Source organism: Triturus cristatus, chromosome 12 (assembly GCF_964204655.1).
Source record: "Triturus cristatus chromosome 12, aTriCri1.1, whole genome shotgun sequence".
NCBI classification, from domain to species: Eukaryota; Metazoa; Chordata; class Amphibia; order Caudata; family Salamandridae; genus Triturus; species Triturus cristatus.
The window spans coordinates 433,910,850-433,926,136 of record NC_140595.1 but is presented as its reverse complement, the minus strand read 5'-3'; positions in this window follow the sequence as shown (position 1 = coordinate 433,926,136).

Sequence of the window (15,287 nt, the reverse complement as noted above, 5' to 3'; positions counted from 1 at the left end):
GGGAAGAGGTTAAATAAGCTTCCTTCCGTGAGAATTTCACACTATCGTTCTAAAGTGAGGTAGTGCTTTTTAGCCTCAAAGGCAGCAATTTCCTCGAATGGAACATTGCAAGCACCTGGATCTAAAGCAGGCTTTAGTAGCATTGGAAGCAGTCAGTCTATTATAAACTATCAGGACCAACACAATGTGATCCATATTACTTCAATCTTGACACAAATTCTATTCAGGCACAGGCTCCGCCTATAAGGTAGTGAGGACATTCTGATGCTGTGAACGTCTTTTCAATGCCTAAAAGGAATGATTGCGATTTTTGCTTACCGTATAAATTGGTAAAATGATGCCGTATGCCGGAAGACTTTTTTTTTTTTTTTCTTCAGTCTCGGCACTGCAGAGAAACTCTGTTGTGAAACACTGCCACTGGTGGTCATTCAGTATAATCTGCAGATGGAAAAGTCCACTGTTAGCACATTTACTATAAGAAATACAAAAATCTGGTTTATTTTAGGGTAAATAGATCAATACTGTGGAGTCTGTAGAATTGTGAAAATCAACAGCTCATTAGAAAATCAAATCTCAATTTGTGTTATTAACCTCCTATACTTCTCGGAATCCTATGCCTCATGTGCTAACACTCTCTAAACAACTGTAGCACATACATTAGGACATAGATAAATAGATATTTTTCCAGCCAAGTGGCAGTGTGCCCTTCTCACTGCATTTGTTTTACGATAGGGTACACCAGTAGCAATTAAGCCAGCTGATCAGTTGAGAGAGGAAGGGTTATGCTACAGTTAATGGGAATAATAAAAACTATGAATAGCATAATTACCATCTTCATTTTAGCCAATTCCTACCAGTTCAGCAATAGTGATGTTGTAACTTTTTATGCTTAAAACTTACCATCATACACAATTGGAAAGCTCAAAAAATGCCCTAATGTCTTTCATCTTACATCTTAGTTTTCAGTTTGGCATCCTGTCTACCCTGCTACTCATTTCATTACCAAGATAAATGTATACTACTGCTTGCTAGGTAACAGAGTGGCCCTCATGTCAGACAACATCTTGCTTTAGCTTTATGATGTCAGCTTGCTAGGCAACAGAGTGGCCCTCATGTCAGACAACATCTTGCATTAGCTTTATGATGTCAGGTCGCTGCTGGACCAATCGTCCTTGAGGAAGCTGAGCACACAGGAGGATGAGATATCAGAAGTTATGCATTAGGCTACTATCTGTATTCAGGACTGCAAGGCAAATAGGCGGGGGGATGGTAAAGGAATCTAAACCACTTCAAAGCACTGGGGCCTTTTTGAAAGTGGGATGGAGATATAAACAAAAACAGAGATGATCCTTAACAACAATCCAACTTGAGAGTCAGAGTCCAACATACAGAGTGCAGGGGAAGAGGTTAAATAAGCTTCCTTCCGTGAGAATTTCACACTATCGTTCTAAAGTGAGGTAGTGCTTTTTAGCCTCAAAGGCAGCAATTTCCTCGAATGGAACATTGCAAGCACCAGGATCTAAAGCAGGCTTTAGTAGCATTGGAAGCAGTCAGTCTATTATAAACTATCAGGACCAACACAATGTGATCCATATTACTTCAATCTTGACACAAATTCTATTCAGGCACAGGCTCCGCCTATAAGGTAGTGAGGACATTCTGATGCTGTGAACGTCTTTTCAATGCCTAAAAGGAATGATTGCGATTTTTGCTTACCGTATAAATTGGTAAAATGATGCCGTATGCCGGAAGACTTTTTTTTTTTTTCTTCAGTCTCGGCACTGCAGAGAAACTCTGTTGTGAAACACTGCCACTGGTGGTCATTCAGTATAATCTGCAGATGGAAAAGTCCACTGTTAGCACATTTACTATAAGAAATACAAAAATCTGGTTTATTTTAGGGTAAATAGATCAATACTGTGGAGTCTGTAGAATTGTGAAAATCAACAGCTCATTAGAAAATCAAATCTCAATTTGTGTTATTAACCTCCTATACTTCTCGGAATCCTATGCCTCATGTGCTAACACTCTCTAAACAACTGTAGCACATACATTAGGACATAGATAAATAGATATTTTTCCAGCCAAGTGGCAGTGTGCCCTTCTCACTGCATTTGTTTTACGATAGGGTACACCAGTAGCAATTAAGCCAGCTGATCAGTTGAGAGAGGAAGGGTTATGCTACAGTTAATGGGAATAATAAAAACTATGAATAGCATAATTACCATCTTCATTTTAGCCAATTCCTACCAGTTCAGCAATAGTGATGTTGTAACTTTTTATGCTTAAAACTTACCATCATACACAATTAGAAAGCTCAAAAAATGCCCTAATGTCTTTCATCTTACATCTTAGTTTTCAGTTTGGCATCCTGTCTACCCTGCTACTCATTTCATTACCAAGATAAATGTATACTACTGCTTGCTAGGTAACAGAGTGGCCCTCATGTCAGACAACATCTTGCATTAGCTTTATGATGTCAGGTCGCTGCTGGACCAATCGTCCTTGAGGAAGCTGAGCACACAGGAGGATGAGATATCAGAAGTTATGCATTAGGCTACTATCTGTATTCAGGACTGCAAGGCAAATAGGCGGGGGGATGGTAAAGGACTCTAAACCACTTCAAAGCACTGGGGCCTTTTTGAAAGTGGGATGGAGATATAAACAAAAACAGAGATGATCCTTAACAACAATCCAACTTGAGAGTCAGAGTCCAACATACAGAGTGCAGGGGAAGAGGTTAAATAAGCTTCCTTCCGTGAGAATTTCACACTATCGTTCTAAAGTGAGGTAGTGCTTTTTAGCCTCAAAGGCAGCAATTTCCTCGAATGGAACATTGCAAGCACCTGGATCTAAAGCAGGCTTTAGTAGCATTGGAAGCAGTCAGTCTATTATAAACTATCAGGACCAACACAATGTGATCCATATTACTTCAATCTTGACACAAATTCTATTCAGGCACAGGCTCCGCCTATAAGGTAGTGAGGACATTCTGATGCTGTGAACGTCTTTTCAATGCCTAAAAGGAATGATTGCGATTTTTGCTTACCGTATAAATTTGTAAAATGATGCCGTATGCCGGAAGACTTTTTTTTTTTTTTTCTTCAGTCTCGGCACTGCAGAGAAACTCTGTTGTGAAACACTGCCACTGGTGGTCATTCAGTATAATCTGCAGATGGAAAAGTCCACTGTTAGCACATTTACTATAAGAAATACAAAAATCGGGTTTATTTTAGGGTAAATAGATCAATACTGTGGAGTCTGTAGAATTGTGAAAATCAACAGCTCATTAGAAAATCAAATCTCAATTTGTGTTATTAACCTCCTATACTTCTCGGAATCCTATGCCTCATGTGCTAACACTCTCTAAACAACTGTAGCACATACATTAGGACATAGATAAATAGATATTTTTCCAGCCAAGTGGCAGTGTGCCCTTCTCACTGCATTTGTTTTACGATAGGGTACACCAGTAGCAATTAAGCCAGCTGATCAGTTGAGAGAGGAAGGGTTATGCTACAGTTAATGGGAATAATAAAAACTATGAATAGCATAATTACCATCTTCATTTTAGCCAATTCCTACCAGTTCAGCAATAGTGATGTTGTAACTTTTTATGCTTAAAACTTACCATCATACACAATTAGAAAGCTCAAAAAATGCCCTAATGTCTTTCATCTTACATCTTAGTTTTCAGTTTGGCATCCTGTCTACCCTGCTACTCATTTCATTACCAAGATAAATGTATACTACTGCTTGCTAGGTAACAGAGTGGCCCTCATGTCAGACAACATCTTGCATTAGCTTTATGATGTCAGGTCGCTGCTGGACCAATCGTCCTTGAGGAAGCTGAGCACACAGGAGGATGAGATATCAGAAGTTATGCATTAGGCTACTATCTGTATTCAGGACTGCAAGGCAAATAGGCGGGGGGATGGTAAAGGACTCTAAACCACTTCAAAGCACTGGGGCCTTTTTGAAAGTGGGATGGAGATATAAACAAAAACAGAGATGATCCTTAACAACAATCCAACTTGAGAGTCAGAGTCCAACATACAGAGTGCAGGGGAAGAGGTTAAATAAGCTTCCTTCCGTGAGAATTTCACACTATCGTTCTAAAGTGAGGTAGTGCTTTTTAGCCTCAAAGGCAGCAATTTCCTCGAATGGAACATTGCAAGCACCTGGATCTAAAGCAGGCTTTAGTAGCATTGGAAGCAGTCAGTCTATTATAAACTATCAGGACCAACACAATGTGATCCATATTACTTCAATCTTGACACAAATTCTATTCAGGCACAGGCTCCGCCTATAAGGTAGTGAGGACATTCTGATGCTGTGAACGTCTTTTCAATGCCTAAAAGGAATGATTGCGATTTTTGCTTACCGTATAAATTGGTAAAATGATGCCGTATGCCGGAAGACTTTTTTTTTTTTTTTCTTCAGTCTCGGCACTGCAGAGAAACTCTGTTGTGAAACACTGCCACTGGTGGTCATTCAGTATAATCTGCAGATGGAAAAGTCCACTGTTAGCACATTTACTATAAGAAATACAAAAATCTGGTTTATTTTAGGGTAAATAGATCAATACTGTGGAGTCTGTAGAATTGTGAAAATCAACAGCTCATTAGAAAATCAAATCTCAATTTGTGTTATTAACCTCCTATACTTCTCGGAATCCTATGCCTCATGTGCTAACACTCTCTAAACAACTGTAGCACATACATTAGGACATAGATAAATAGATATTTTTCCAGCCAAGTGGCAGTGTGCCCTTCTCACTGCATTTGTTTTACGATAGGGTACACCAGTAGCAATTAAGCCAGCTGATCAGTTGAGAGAGGAAGGGTTATGCTACAGTTAATGGGAATAATAAAAACTATGAATAGCATAATTACCATCTTCATTTTAGCCAATTCCTACCAGTTCAGCAATAGTGATGTTGTAACTTTTTATGCTTAAAACTTACCATCATACACAATTGGAAAGCTCAAAAAATGCCCTAATGTCTTTCATCTTACATCTTAGTTTTCAGTTTGGCATCCTGTCTACCCTGCTACTCATTTCATTACCAAGATAAATGTATACTACTGCTTGCTAGGTAACAGAGTGGCCCTCATGTCAGACAACATCTTGCTTTAGCTTTATGATGTCAGCTTGCTAGGCAACAGAGTGGCCCTCATGTCAGACAACATCTTGCATTAGCTTTATGATGTCAGGTCGCTGCTGGACCAATCGTCCTTGAGGAAGCTGAGCACACAGGAGGATGAGATATCAGAAGTTATGCATTAGGCTACTATCTGTATTCAGGACTGCAAGGCAAATAGGCGGGGGGATGGTAAAGGAATCTAAACCACTTCAAAGCACTGGGGCCTTTTTGAAAGTGGGATGGAGATATAAACAAAAACAGAGATGATCCTTAACAACAATCCAACTTGAGAGTCAGAGTCCAACATACAGAGTGCAGGGGAAGAGGTTAAATAAGCTTCCTTCCGTGAGAATTTCACACTATCGTTCTAAAGTGAGGTAGTGCTTTTTAGCCTCAAAGGCAGCAATTTCCTCGAATGGAACATTGCAAGCACCAGGATCTAAAGCAGGCTTTAGTAGCATTGGAAGCAGTCAGTCTATTATAAACTATCAGGACCAACACAATGTGATCCATATTACTTCAATCTTGACACAAATTCTATTCAGGCACAGGCTCCGCCTATAAGGTAGTGAGGACATTCTGATGCTGTGAACGTCTTTTCAATGCCTAAAAGGAATGATTGCGATTTTTGCTTACCGTATAAATTGGTAAAATGATGCCGTATGCCGGAAGACTTTTTTTTTTTTCTTCAGTCTCGGCACTGCAGAGAAACTCTGTTGTGAAACACTGCCACTGGTGGTCATTCAGTATAATCTGCAGATGGAAAAGTCCACTGTTAGCACATTTACTATAAGAAATACAAAAATCTGGTTTATTTTAGGGTAAATAGATCAATACTGTGGAGTCTGTAGAATTGTGAAAATCAACAGCTCATTAGAAAATCAAATCTCAATTTGTGTTATTAACCTCCTATACTTCTCGGAATCCTATGCCTCATGTGCTAACACTCTCTAAACAACTGTAGCACATACATTAGGACATAGATAAATAGATATTTTTCCAGCCAAGTGGCAGTGTGCCCTTCTCACTGCATTTGTTTTACGATAGGGTACACCAGTAGCAATTAAGCCAGCTGATCAGTTGAGAGAGGAAGGGTTATGCTACAGTTAATGGGAATAATAAAAACTATGAATAGCATAATTACCATCTTCATTTTAGCCAATTCCTACCAGTTCAGCAATAGTGATGTTGTGACTTTTTATGCTTAAAACTTACCATCATACACAATTGGAAAGCTCAAAAAATGCCCTAATGTCTTTCATCTTACATCTTAGTTTTCAGTTTGGCATCCTGTCTACCCTGCTACTCATTTCATTACCAAGATAAATGTATACTACTGCTTGCTAGGTAACAGAGTGGCCCTCATGTCAGACAACATCTTGCTTTAGCTTTATGATGTCAGCTTGCTAGGCAACAGAGTGGCCCTCATGTCAGACAACATCTTGCATTAGCTTTATGATGTCAGGTCGCTGCTGGACCAATCGTCCTTGAGGAAGCTGAGCACACAGGAGGATGAGATATCAGAAGTTATGCATTAGGCTACTATCTGTATTCAGGACTGCAAGGCAAATAGGCGGGGGGATGGTAAAGGAATCTAAACCACTTCAAAGCACTGGGGCCTTTTTGAAAGTGGGATGGAGATATAAACAAAAACAGAGATGATCCTTAACAACAATCCAACTTGAGAGTCAGAGTCCAACATACAGAGTGCAGGGGAAGAGGTTAAATAAGCTTCCTTCCGTGAGAATTTCACACTATCGTTCTAAAGTGAGGTAGTGCTTTTTAGCCTCAAAGGCAGCAATTTCCTCGAATGGAACATTGCAAGCACCTGGATCTAAAGCAGGCTTTAGTAGCATTGGAAGCAGTCAGTCTATTATAAACTATCAGGACCAACACAATGTGATCCATATTACTTCAATCTTGACACAAATTCTATTCAGGCACAGGCTCCGCCTATAAGGTAGTGAGGACATTCTGATGCTGTGAACGTCTTTTCAATGCCTAAAAGGAATGATTGCGATTTTTGCTTACCGTATAAATTTGTAAAATGATGCCGTATGCCGGAAGACTTTTTTTTTTTTTTTCTTCAGTCTCGGCACTGCAGAGAAACTCTGTTGTGAAACACTGCCACTGGTGGTCATTCAGTATAATCTGCAGATGGAAAAGTCCACTGTTAGCACATTTACTATAAGAAATACAAAAATCGGGTTTATTTTAGGGTAAATAGATCAATACTGTGGAGTCTGTAGAATTGTGAAAATCAACAGCTCATTAGAAAATCAAATCTCAATTTGTGTTATTAACCTCCTATACTTCTCGGAATCCTATGCCTCATGTGCTAACACTCTCTAAACAACTGTAGCACATACATTAGGACATAGATAAATAGATATTTTTCCAGCCAAGTGGCAGTGTGCCCTTCTCACTGCATTTGTTTTACGATAGGGTACACCAGTAGCAATTAAGCCAGCTGATCAGTTGAGAGAGGAAGGGTTATGCTACAGTTAATGGGAATAATAAAAACTATGAATAGCATAATTACCATCTTCATTTTAGCCAATTCCTACCAGTTCAGCAATAGTGATGTTGTAACTTTTTATGCTTAAAACTTACCATCATACACAATTAGAAAGCTCAAAAAATGCCCTAATGTCTTTCATCTTAGTTTTCAGTTTGGCATCCTGTCTACCCTGCTACTCATTTCATTACCAAGATAAATGTATACTACTGCTTGCTAGGTAACAGAGTGGCCCTCATGTCAGACAACATCTTGCTTTAGCTTTATGATGTCAGCTTGCTAGGCAACAGAGTGGCCCTCATGTCAGACAACATCTTGCATTAGCTTTATGATGTCAGGTCGCTGCTGGACCAATCGTCCTTGAGGAAGCTGAGCACACAGGAGGATGAGATATCAGAAGTTATGCATTAGGCTACTATCTGTATTCAGGACTGCAAGGCAAATAGGCGGGGGGATGGTAAAGGAATCTAAACCACTTCAAAGCACTGGGGCCTTTTTGAAAGTGGGATGGAGATATAAACAAAAACAGAGATGATCCTTAACAACAATCCAACTTGAGAGTCAGAGTCCAACATACAGAGTGCAGGGGAAGAGGTTAAATAAGCTTCCTTCCGTGAGAATTTCACACTATCGTTCTAAAGTGAGGTAGTGCTTTTTAGCCTCAAAGGCAGCAATTTCCTCGAATGGAACATTGCAAGCACCAGGATCTAAAGCAGGCTTTAGTAGCATTGGAAGCAGTCAGTCTATTATAAACTATCAGGACCAACACAATGTGATCCATATTACTTCAATCTTGACACAAATTCTATTCAGGCACAGGCTCCGCCTATAAGGTAGTGAGGACATTCTGATGCTGTGAACGTCTTTTCAATGCCTAAAAGGAATGATTGCGATTTTTGCTTACCGTATAAATTTGTAAAATGATGCCGTATGCCGGAAGACTTTTTTTTTTTTTTTCTTCAGTCTCGGCACTGCAGAGAAACTCTGTTGTGAAACACTGCCACTGGTGGTCATTCAGTATAATCTGCAGATGGAAAAGTCCACTGTTAGCACATTTACTATAAGAAATACAAAAATCTGGTTTATTTTAGGGTAAATAGATCAATACTGTGGAGTCTGTAGAATTGTGAAAATCAACAGCTCATTAGAAAATCAAATCTCAATTTGTGTTATTAACCTCCTATACTTCTCGGAATCCTATGCCTCATGTGCTAACACTCTCTAAACAACTGTAGCACATACATTAGGACATAGATAAATAGATATTTTTCCAGCCAAGTGGCAGTGTGCCCTTCTCACTGCATTTGTTTTACGATAGGGTACACCAGTAGCAATTAAGCCAGCTGATCAGTTGAGAGAGGAAGGGTTATGCTACAGTTAATGGGAATAATAAAAACTATGAATAGCATAATTACCATCTTCATTTTAGCCAATTCCTACCAGTTCAGCAATAGTGATGTTGTAACTTTTTATGCTTAAAACTTACCATCATACACAATTAGAAAGCTCAAAAAATGCCCTAATGTCTTTCATCTTACATCTTAGTTTTCAGTTTGGCATCCTGTCTACCCTGCTACTCATTTCATTACCAAGATAAATGTATACTACTGCTTGCTAGGTAACAGAGTGGCCCTCATGTCAGACAACATCTTGCTTTAGCTTTATGATGTCAGCTTGCTAGGCAACAGAGTGGCCCTCATGTCAGACAACATCTTGCATTAGCTTTATGATGTCAGGTCGCTGCTGGACCAATCGTCCTTGAGGAAGCTGAGCACACAGGAGGATGAGATATCAGAAGTTATGCATTAGGCTACTATCTGTATTCAGGACTGCAAGGCAAATAGGCGGGGGGATGGTAAAGGAATCTAAACCACTTCAAAGCACTGGGGCCTTTTTGAAAGTGGGATGGAGATATAAACAAAAACAGAGATGATCCTTAACAACAATCCAACTTGAGAGTCAGAGTCCAACATACAGAGTGCAGGGGAAGAGGTTAAATAAGCTTCCTTCCGTGAGAATTTCACACTATCGTTCTAAAGTGAGGTAGTGCTTTTTAGCCTCAAAGGCAGCAATTTCCTCGAATGGAACATTGCAAGCACCAGGATCTAAAGCAGGCTTTAGTAGCATTGGAAGCAGTCAGTCTATTATAAACTATCAGGACCAACACAATGTGATCCATATTACTTCAATCTTGACACAAATTCTATTCAGGCACAGGCTCCGCCTATAAGGTAGTGAGGACATTCTGATGCTGTGAACGTCTTTTCAATGCCTAAAAGGAATGATTGCGATTTTTGCTTACCGTATAAATTGGTAAAATGATGCCGTATGCCGGAAGACTTTTTTTTTTTTTCTTCAGTCTCGGCACTGCAGAGAAACTCTGTTGTGAAACACTGCCACTGGTGGTCATTCAGTATAATCTGCAGATGGAAAAGTCCACTGTTAGCACATTTACTATAAGAAATACAAAAATCTGGTTTATTTTAGGGTAAATAGATCAATACTGTGGAGTCTGTAGAATTGTGAAAATCAACAGCTCATTAGAAAATCAAATCTCAATTTGTGTTATTAACCTCCTATACTTCTCGGAATCCTATGCCTCATGTGCTAACACTCTCTAAACAACTGTAGCACATACATTAGGACATAGATAAATAGATATTTTTCCAGCCAAGTGGCAGTGTGCCCTTCTCACTGCATTTGTTTTACGATAGGGTACACCAGTAGCAATTAAGCCAGCTGATCAGTTGAGAGAGGAAGGGTTATGCTACAGTTAATGGGAATAATAAAAACTATGAATAGCATAATTACCATCTTCATTTTAGCCAATTCCTACCAGTTCAGCAATAGTGATGTTGTAACTTTTTATGCTTAAAACTTACCATCATACACAATTAGAAAGCTCAAAAAATGCCCTAATGTCTTTCATCTTACATCTTAGTTTTCAGTTTGGCATCCTGTCTACCCTGCTACTCATTTCATTACCAAGATAAATGTATACTACTGCTTGCTAGGTAACAGAGTGGCCCTCATGTCAGACAACATCTTGCATTAGCTTTATGATGTCAGGTCGCTGCTGGACCAATCGTCCTTGAGGAAGCTGAGCACACAGGAGGATGAGATATCAGAAGTTATGCATTAGGCTACTATCTGTATTCAGGACTGCAAGGCAAATAGGCGGGGGGATGGTAAAGGACTCTAAACCACTTCAAAGCACTGGGGCCTTTTTGAAAGTGGGATGGAGATATAAACAAAAACAGAGATGATCCTTAACAACAATCCAACTTGAGAGTCAGAGTCCAACATACAGAGTGCAGGGGAAGAGGTTAAATAAGCTTCCTTCCGTGAGAATTTCACACTATCGTTCTAAAGTGAGGTAGTGCTTTTTAGCCTCAAAGGCAGCAATTTCCTCGAATGGAACATTGCAAGCACCTGGATCTAAAGCAGGCTTTAGTAGCATTGGAAGCAGTCAGTCTATTATAAACTATCAGGACCAACACAATGTGATCCATATTACTTCAATCTTGACACAAATTCTATTCAGGCACAGGCTCCGCCTATAAGGTAGTGAGGACATTCTGATGCTGTGAACGTCTTTTCAATGCCTAAAAGGAATGATTGCGATTTTTGCTTACCGTATAAATTGGTAAAATGATGCCGTATGCCGGAAGACTTTTTTTTTTTTTTTCTTCAGTCTCGGCACTGCAGAGAAACTCTGTTGTGAAACACTGCCACTGGTGGTCATTCAGTATAATCTGCAGATGGAAAAGTCCACTGTTAGCACATTTACTATAAGAAATACAAAAATCTGGTTTATTTTAGGGTAAATAGATCAATACTGTGGAGTCTGTAGAATTGTGAAAATCAACAGCTCATTAGAAAATCAAATCTCAATTTGTGTTATTAACCTCCTATACTTCTCGGAATCCTATGCCTCATGTGCTAACACTCTCTAAACAACTGTAGCACATACATTAGGACATAGATAAATAGATATTTTTCCAGCCAAGTGGCAGTGTGCCCTTCTCACTGCATTTGTTTTACGATAGGGTACACCAGTAGCAATTAAGCCAGCTGATCAGTTGAGAGAGGAAGGGTTATGCTACAGTTAATGGGAATAATAAAAACTATGAATAGCATAATTACCATCTTCATTTTAGCCAATTCCTACCAGTTCAGCAATAGTGATGTTGTAACTTTTTATGCTTAAAACTTACCATCATACACAATTGGAAAGCTCAAAAAATGCCCTAATGTCTTTCATCTTACATCTTAGTTTTCAGTTTGGCATCCTGTCTACCCTGCTACTCATTTCATTACCAAGATAAATGTATACTACTGCTTGCTAGGTAACAGAGTGGCCCTCATGTCAGACAACATCTTGCTTTAGCTTTATGATGTCAGCTTGCTAGGCAACAGAGTGGCCCTCATGTCAGACAACATCTTGCATTAGCTTTATGATGTCAGGTCGCTGCTGGACCAATCGTCCTTGAGGAAGCTGAGCACACAGGAGGATGAGATATCAGAAGTTATGCATTAGGCTACTATCTGTATTCAGGACTGCAAGGCAAATAGGCGGGGGGATGGTAAAGGAATCTAAACCACTTCAAAGCACTGGGGCCTTTTTGAAAGTGGGATGGAGATATAAACAAAAACAGAGATGATCCTTAACAACAATCCAACTTGAGAGTCAGAGTCCAACATACAGAGTGCAGGGGAAGAGGTTAAATAAGCTTCCTTCCGTGAGAATTTCACACTATCGTTCTAAAGTGAGGTAGTGCTTTTTAGCCTCAAAGGCAGCAATTTCCTCGAATGGAACATTGCAAGCACCAGGATCTAAAGCAGGCTTTAGTAGCATTGGAAGCAGTCAGTCTATTATAAACTATCAGGACCAACACAATGTGATCCATATTACTTCAATCTTGACACAAATTCTATTCAGGCACAGGCTCCGCCTATAAGGTAGTGAGGACATTCTGATGCTGTGAACGTCTTTTCAATGCCTAAAAGGAATGATTGCGATTTTTGCTTACCGTATAAATTGGTAAAATGATGCCGTATGCCGGAAGACTTTTTTTTTTTTTCTTCAGTCTCGGCACTGCAGAGAAACTCTGTTGTGAAACACTGCCACTGGTGGTCATTCAGTATAATCTGCAGATGGAAAAGTCCACTGTTAGCACATTTACTATAAGAAATACAAAAATCTGGTTTATTTTAGGGTAAATAGATCAATACTGTGGAGTCTGTAGAATTGTGAAAATCAACAGCTCATTAGAAAATCAAATCTCAATTTGTGTTATTAACCTCCTATACTTCTCGGAATCCTATGCCTCATGTGCTAACACTCTCTAAACAACTGTAGCACATACATTAGGACATAGATAAATAGATATTTTTCCAGCCAAGTGGCAGTGTGCCCTTCTCACTGCATTTGTTTTACGATAGGGTACACCAGTAGCAATTAAGCCAGCTGATCAGTTGAGAGAGGAAGGGTTATGCTACAGTTAATGGGAATAATAAAAACTATGAATAGCATAATTACCATCTTCATTTTAGCCAATTCCTACCAGTTCAGCAATAGTGATGTTGTAACTTTTTATGCTTAAAACTTACCATCATACACAATTAGAAAGCTCAAAAAATGCCCTAATGTCTTTCATCTTACATCTTAGTTTTCAGTTTGGCATCCTGTCTACCCTGCTACTCATTTCATTACCAAGATAAATGTATACTACTGCTTGCTAGGTAACAGAGTGGCCCTCATGTCAGACAACATCTTGCATTAGCTTTATGATGTCAGGTCGCTGCTGGACCAATCGTCCTTGAGGAAGCTGAGCACACAGGAGGATGAGATATCAGAAGTTATGCATTAGGCTACTATCTGTATTCAGGACTGCAAGGCAAATAGGCGGGGGGATGGTAAAGGACTCTAAACCACTTCAAAGCACTGGGGCCTTTTTGAAAGTGGGATGGAGATATAAACAAAAACAGAGATGATCCTTAACAACAATCCAACTTGAGAGTCAGAGTCCAACATACAGAGTGCAGGGGAAGAGGTTAAATAAGCTTCCTTCCGTGAGAATTTCACACTATCGTTCTAAAGTGAGGTAGTGCTTTTTAGCCTCAAAGGCAGCAATTTCCTCGAATGGAACATTGCAAGCACCTGGATCTAAAGCAGGCTTTAGTAGCATTGGAAGCAGTCAGTCTATTATAAACTATCAGGACCAACACAATGTGATCCATATTACTTCAATCTTGACACAAATTCTATTCAGGCACAGGCTCCGCCTATAAGGTAGTGAGGACATTCTGATGCTGTGAACGTCTTTTCAATGCCTAAAAGGAATGATTGCGATTTTTGCTTACCGTATAAATTTGTAAAATGATGCCGTATGCCGGAAGACTTTTTTTTTTTTTTTCTTCAGTCTCGGCACTGCAGAGAAACTCTGTTGTGAAACACTGCCACTGGTGGTCATTCAGTATAATCTGCAGATGGAAAAGTCCACTGTTAGCACATTTACTATAAGAAATACAAAAATCGGGTTTATTTTAGGGTAAATAGATCAATACTGTGGAGTCTGTAGAATTGTGAAAATCAACAGCTCATTAGAAAATCAAATCTCAATTTGTGTTATTAACCTCCTATACTTCTCGGAATCCTATGCCTCATGTGCTAACACTCTCTAAACAACTGTAGCACATACATTAGGACATAGATAAATAGATATTTTTCCAGCCAAGTGGCAGTGTGCCCTTCTCACTGCATTTGTTTTACGATAGGGTACACCAGTAGCAATTAAGCCAGCTGATCAGTTGAGAGAGGAAGGGTTATGCTACAGTTAATGGGAATAATAAAAACTATGAATAGCATAATTACCATCTTCATTTTAGCCAATTCCTACCAGTTCAGCAATAGTGATGTTGTAACTTTTTATGCTTAAAACTTACCATCATACACAATTAGAAAGCTCAAAAAATGCCCTAATGTCTTTCATCTTACATCTTAGTTTTCAGTTTGGCATCCTGTCTACCCTGCTACTCATTTCATTACCAAGATAAATGTATACTACTGCTTGCTAGGTAACAGAGTGGCCCTCATGTCAGACAACATCTTGCATTAGCTTTATGATGTCAGGTCGCTGCTGGACCAATCGTCCTTGAGGAAGCTGAGCACACAGGAGGATGAGATATCAGAAGTTATGCATTAGGCTACTATCTGTATTCAGGACTGCAAGGCAAATAGGCGGGGGGATGGTAAAGGAATCTAAACCACTTCAAAGCACTGGGGCCTTTTTGAAAGTGGGATGGAGATATAAACAAAAACAGAGATGATCCTTAACAACAATCCAACTTGAGAGTCAGAGTCCAACATACAGAGTGCAGGGGAAGAGGTTAAATAAGCTTCCTTCCGTGAGAATTTCACACTATCGTTCTAAAGTGAGGTAGTGCTTTTTAGCCTCAAAGGCAGCAATTTCCTCGAATGGAACATTGCAAGCACCTGGATCTAAAGCAGGCTTTAGTAGCATTGGAAGCAGTCAGTCTATTATAAACTATCAGGACCAACACAATGTGATCCATATTACTTCAATCTTGACACAAATTCTATTCAGGCACAGGCTCCGC